A 6691-nucleotide genomic window follows, 5' to 3' on the forward strand; every position below is an offset into this window, starting at 1 on the left:
CACAGTAAGCCTCTAAGTGTGCCCCCCCATACATTAAAAACACTTTTAAATATATTTAACACCATTATAAATGCTGGAGGCAAAGTGGGGTTTGGGGTGAAGGTTGACAGCTATGACCCCCCCATATAATAACCTCACAACCCCCTGAGGGATCCTAACCCCCAGTTTGAGAACTCCTGTTTCAGCTATTAGTGGGGGAGCCTCGCTGTTGGTACACACTGTCCCAAAGTAGGCCTCATACTTAAACCTCAGTATCCGTGATTTCAGCTTCATAGCATGAAACAAGACTCAACTGAGTCTAAAGTAATTCTTTTATTAGTCTATGAAGAGAGACTGACTCAAATGGTGTATACCTTCACTTGGGTTTTGGAAACCATGTCCCCTGCCTAGTGAGTGCCATTGAGTTGAGGGTGAGTCCCTCCATCAGGGTATGCCGGGTACAGTTCTGCCCTCAGTTTGCACAAGGACAACAACCCTTTATCACTCCTGCCCCAATAATGAGATGGGGGGGGGGGAATCCAACATCAGCCATAAATGATAATTTGGGCAAGCAATCCCATCATGCTGAGCACCTAGGCAGGTGGGTGTGCCCATGAAAACAAGATCAGCTTCTGAAGTCTTTTTCCACAACTCACCACTAGATGTCAGGGAAGAGCTCATTCAGATTCTGCTTACATGTAAATCACCTGGGGTTTAGTTACTTGAGTGCACAGGAACAAAGGACTCTGATAAAGTTTTCATGTGCAAAAGTCAGTTTGTTTTTTCAGAATCAGCTTAACACAATTTCACTAAGACTTAAGTTCTACTTAAAAAAAAAACAATTTACGCTTCAAACAAGCCTCGGAAATGTCAACACATAAGTCTGATTGTATAAATGCCTGAAACTGAGCATTATAAGAGAAGATAAAGGGCTGACCTAGGAGGAAAGGCCTTAAAAGCCAGAGGCTAAATGACCATGGGGAGCTAGAGAACAGGGGAGTTTGAGAGAGGGAGTCATAATATAGTCATGATGGTTAGGAAGGGCCGCATTGCCAATGCTAACACTACTCCTGTCTCCTCCACCTGCGCCTGTATCCAGAAAGAGAACCTAACCATGGACGCCTCTACCCAGATCCTGGTGTGGATTTGCAGACTGTGGCCTGCATTTCCTACTCACAGAAAGCCAGGCTGGGGCAGACCATCCAGTGTGAGAGGTGCCTGCTGGTGGAATCTCTCAGGAAGCAGGTGGGAGAGCTACAGGAAGAGGTACGTAGGCTGAGGAGCATCCGTGCACATGAGGAATTCATTGACAGTTTTCATATGGAGACTTCCAAAGCTTAGGAGGCTACCCAGCTAGAGAGGACTGCTGTCACGCTCCCGGGGAGGAGGATAAGGCTCTGGTACAGGGAGGACACTGGCTGCTGGTTACTTCTGGCAGCAGGCAGTGCTCCACCGCTACTCCCAACCCACTCACCGTGGTGATGAAGAACCATTATGCTGCCCTGGCAACAAGCAATGAGGAATCACCCCCAAAGGAAGAGGAGGAGAAGCCAAGTATCCCCAAGGCTGGGAGGATCACAGACATCACTCCCAGGAGGAAACATAGGATGGTGGTGGTTGGTGACTCTCTTTTGAGGGGGACAGAGGCACCTATCTGTCGCCCTGACATGGCATCCCAGGAGGTACACTGCCTGCCAGGGGCCATATCTGAGACATTGTGGAGGGATTGTCAAGGATCATCCGGCCCTCTGATTAGTACCCCCTGCTACTCATCCATGTGGGCACTAATGATACTGTGAGGTATGATCCTCAGCAGATCAGAAGTGACTGCAGGGCTCTGGGAGGAGGGTGAGGGAGTTGGGAGCACAGGTGGTGTTCTCTTCAGTCCTTCCAGTCAAGGATAGGGACCTTGGCAGAGACAGATGCATCCTGGAGGTGAATGCCTCGCTGGGAGGATGGTGTTGCCAGGAGGGCTTCGGCTTCCTTGACTACAGGATGCCATTCCAGGAAGAAGGACTGCTAAACAGAGATGGGGTCCACCTATTGAGGAAGGGGAAGAGCATATTTGGCTACAGACTGGCTAACCTTGTGAGGAGGGTGTCATAACTATAAAGGGAAGGGTAACAGCTCTCCTGTGTACAGTACTATAAAATCCCTCCTGGCCAGAGACTCCAAAATCCTTTTACCTGTAAAGGGTTAAGAAGCTCGGGTAACCTGGCTGACACCTGAGCCAAAGGACCAATAAGGGGACAAGATACTTTCAAATCTTGGGGGGGGAAAGGCTTTTGTTTGTGCTCTTTGTTTAAAGGGTTGTTCGCTCTTGGGACTGAGAGGGACCAGACATCAATCCAGGTTCTCCCCATCTTTCTAAACAAGTCTCTCATATTTCAAACTTGTAAGTAAAAAGCCAGGCAAGGCGTCTTAGTTTTACTTTGTTTTCTCAACTTGTAAATGTACCTTTTACTAGAGTGTTTATCTCTGTTTGCTATACTTTGAACCTGAGGTTAGAGGGGGGTCCTCTGAGCTCTTTAAGTTTGATTACCCTGTAAAGTTATTTTCCATACTGATTTTACAGAGATGATTTTTACCTTTTTCTTTAATTAAAAGCCTTCTTTTAAGAACCTGATTGATTTTTCCTTGTTTTTAGATCCAAGGGAATTGGATCTGTATTCACCAGGAGTTGGTGAAAGGAAGGAGGGGGGAAGGGTCAATTTCTCCTTGTTTTAAGATCCAAGGGGGTTTGGATCTGTATTCACCAGGGAATTGGTGAAAGGTTTCTCAAAGCTTCCCAGGGAAGGGAATGGTGGCAGCGGACCAGAACTAAGCTCGTAGTTAAGCTTAGAAGTCCTCATGCAGGCCCCCACACTTGTACCCTAAAGTTCAAAGTGGGGATACAGCCTTGACAGAGGGCTTTAAACTAGGTTCAACAGGAACAGGTGACCAAAGCCCACAGGAAAGTCAAAAACATGGAGACCTGGGAGAAGGGTTAGAATCTGGGGGGAACATGGGCTGTTATAGCAGAAATAAGGGAGAAACAAGATAAAACTTTGGGGGGGAAATCAAATCAGTATCTTAGATGTCTGTATACTAATGCGCGAAGTATGAAGAATAAGCAGGAAGAACTAGAAATGCTAGTAAATAAATACAATTATGATTGTATTATTATGAAATACAATTCAAGTTGGCATCACAGAGACCTGGTGGGATAATATGCATGACTGGAATATTGGTATAGAAGGATACAGCTTGCTCAGGAAAGACAGGCAGGAAAAAAGGGAGGAGGTGTTGCCTTATATATTAAAAATGTATACACTTGGACTGAGGTTGAGATAGAAATAGGAGACAGACTTGTTCAAAGTCTCTGGGTAATGATAAAAGGAGTAAAACAAGGGTGATGTCATGGTGGGGTCCACTACAGACCACCTAACCAGGAAGAAGAGGTGGATGAGGCTTTTTTTAAACAACTAACAAAATCATCCAAAGCCCAGGAACTGGTGGTGATGGGGGACTTCAACTACCCAGACATCAGTTGAGAAAATAACACAGCAGCAGGGCACAGATTATCCAACAAGTTCTTGGAATGTATTGGAGACAATTTTTTATTTCAGAAGGTGGAGAAAGCTACTAGGGGGAGGCTGTTCTAGATTTGATTTTGACAAATAGGGAGGAACTGGTTGAGAATTTGAAAGTGGAAGGCAGCTTGGGTGAAAGTGATCATGAAATGATAGAGTTCATGATTCTCAGGAATGGTAGGAGGGAGAACAGCACAATAAAGACAATGGATTTCAAGGAGGCGACTTTAGCAAACTCAGGGAGTTGGTAGGTAAAATCCTATGGGAAGCAAGTCTAAGGGGAAAAACAATTGAAGACAGTTGGCAGTTTTTCAAAGAGACATTAGGGCACAAGAGCAAACTATCCCACTGCGTAGGAAAGATAGGAAGTATTGCAAGAGACCACCCTGGCTTAACCAGGAGATCTTCAACGATCTAAAACTCAAAAAACAGTCCTACAAAAAATGGAAACTCGGAATACAAATATGTAGGGACAAAATTAGAAAAGCCAAGGCACAAAATGAAAGGAAATAAGAAACAAGGCAACAAGCAAACATTCTACAAATACATTAGAAGCAAGAGGAAGACCAAGGACAGAGTAGGCCCGTTACTCAATAAGAGGCGGGAAAATAATAACAGAAAATGTGGAAATGGCAGAGGTGCTTAATGACTTCTTTGTTTCAGTTTTCACCAAGAAGGTTGGTGGCGATTGCACGTCTAACATAGTGAATGCCAGTGAGGTAGGATCAGAGTCTAAAATAGGGAAAGAACAAGTCAAAAATTACTTAGACAAGTTAGATGTCTTCAAATCACCAGGGCCTGATTCAATAGCAGGGGGGAAGAGATAGCTCAGTGGTTTGAGCATTGGCATGCTAAACCCAGGGTTGTGAGTTCAATCCTTGAGGGGGCCACTTAGGGATCTGGGGCAAAATCAGTACTTGGTCCTGCTAGTGAAGGCAGGGGGCTGGACTCGATAACCTTTCAGGTCCCTTCCATACCTATGAGATAGGTGTATATCTCCATATATAAAAAATGCATCCTAGAATACCCCAGGAACTGACTGAGGAGATATCTGAGCCATTAGCAATTATCTTTGAAAAGTCATGGAAGACAGGAGATATTCCAGAAGACTGGAAAAGGGCAAATATAGTGCCCATTTATAAAAATGGAAATAAGGACAACCCAGGGAATTACAAACCAGTCAGCTTAACTTCTGTACCCAGAAAAATAATGGAGCAAATAATTAAGCAATCAATTTGCAAACACCTAGAAGATAATAAGATGATAAATAAGAATCAGCATGGATTTGTCAAGAACAAATTGTGTCAAACCAACCTGATAGCTTTCTTAGACAGGGTAACAAGCATTGTGGAAAGGGAGGAAGCGGTAGATGTGGTATATCTTGACTTTAGTAAGGCTTTTGATACTGTCTCACTTGACCGTCTCATAAACAAACTAGGGAAATACAACCTAGATGGAGCTACTATAAGGTGGGTGCATAACTGGTTGGAAAATCGTTCCCAGAGAGTAATCAGTGGTTCATAGTCATGCTGGAAGGGCATAACGAGTTGCGTCCCGCAGGGATCGGTTCTGGGTCCGGTTCTGTTCAATATCTTCATCAATGATTTAGATAATGGCATAGAGAGTACACTTATAAAGTTTGCAGACAATACCAGTACTGCGGAAAGGGATCTGGGGGTCATAATGGATCACAAGCTAAATATGAGTCAACAGTGTAACGCTGTTGCAAAAAAAGCAAACATCATTCTGGGATGTATTAGCAGGAGTATTGTAAGTAAGACATGAGAAGAAATTCTTCCGCTTTACTCTGCGCTGATTAGGCCTCAGCTGGAGTATTGTACAGTATTGTACAGTACAGTTCTGGGCGCCACATTTCAGGAAAGATGTGGACTAATTGGAAAAAGTCCAGAGAAGAGCAACAAAAATGATTAAAGGCTTAGCAATCATGACCTATGAGGGAAAATTGAAAAAATTGGGTTTGTTTAGTCTGGAGAAGAGAAGACTGAGGGGGGACATGATAACGTTTTCAATTACATAAAAGGTTGTTACAAGGACGACAGAGAAAAATTGTTGTTCTTAACCTCTGAGGATAGGACAAGAAGCAGTGGGCTTAAATTGCAGCAAGGGCAGTTTAGGTTGGACATTAGGAAAAACTTCCTAACTGTCAGAGTGGTTAAGCACTGGGATAAATTGCCTAGGGAGGTTGTGGAATCTCCATCATTGGGGATTTTTAAGATCAGGTTTGACAAACACCTGTCAGGGATGGTCTAGATAATACTTAGTCCTGCTTTGAGTGCAGGGGACTGGACTAGATGGCTTCCAGTTCTATGATTCTATGATAAAAGCCTTCTGCTGAAACCAGTTACTCCATGAGCTCAAAACAACTGTGCTGTGGATCTACAGATCCCAGCCTGTTGGTGACACCCGGGGAGGGGTCAGTGTGGTTCCACAGGATGGAATTTTTGTATTTGTCAAATTCTACGTTTTTTAAAAGAATTAGGAAATCACATTTAAAAAAACTATAAGGAATGTTAAGGTTGCAAAGTCAGGAACTCAAAAATAATGAAGTGCCAGATTAAGGATACCTGTTCAACCTTAATTCGGCCCCCTTGTGTGTATGCATTATGATACAGTCTGTAATTACATGGTCAAATGCTATACTTCCACTGGACCCTGCCTGCCTTGAACAGGCACGCGGCAGTGGGATTATGACTCCATGGGCTGCCGGATTTCAGGTTCCTGTCTGGTTCTCCTGTTCTCCCACATACACACAATGTTGTCCTTCTCAGAGAATGCCAGGTCAGTGTCCCAGCTAGGGTTGCCAGGCGTCTGGTTTTCGCCCGGAACACCTGGTCGACCAGGCCGTTAAAAGTCCAGTCAGCGGCGCTGCAGGGGCCCAGGGCTAAGGCAGGCTCCCTGGCTCTGTGCGGCTCTGGGAAGTGGCCACCAGGTCCCTGTGGCCTCTAGGCACATGGACAGCCAGGGAGGCTCTGCGCGTTGCCCGCACCCCGAGTGACAGCTCCGCAGCGCCCATTGGCCGGGAACTGCTACCAATGGGAGCTGCGGGGGTGGTGCTTGCAGGCGTGAGGGCAGCATGCGGAGCCTTACTGGCCCCTCCGCCTAGGAGCTGGAGGGACCTG

The sequence above is a fragment of the Emys orbicularis genome, chromosome 24 (assembly GCF_028017835.1).
Source record: "Emys orbicularis isolate rEmyOrb1 chromosome 24, rEmyOrb1.hap1, whole genome shotgun sequence".
In the NCBI taxonomy this organism is placed as follows: Eukaryota; Metazoa; Chordata; order Testudines; family Emydidae; genus Emys; species Emys orbicularis.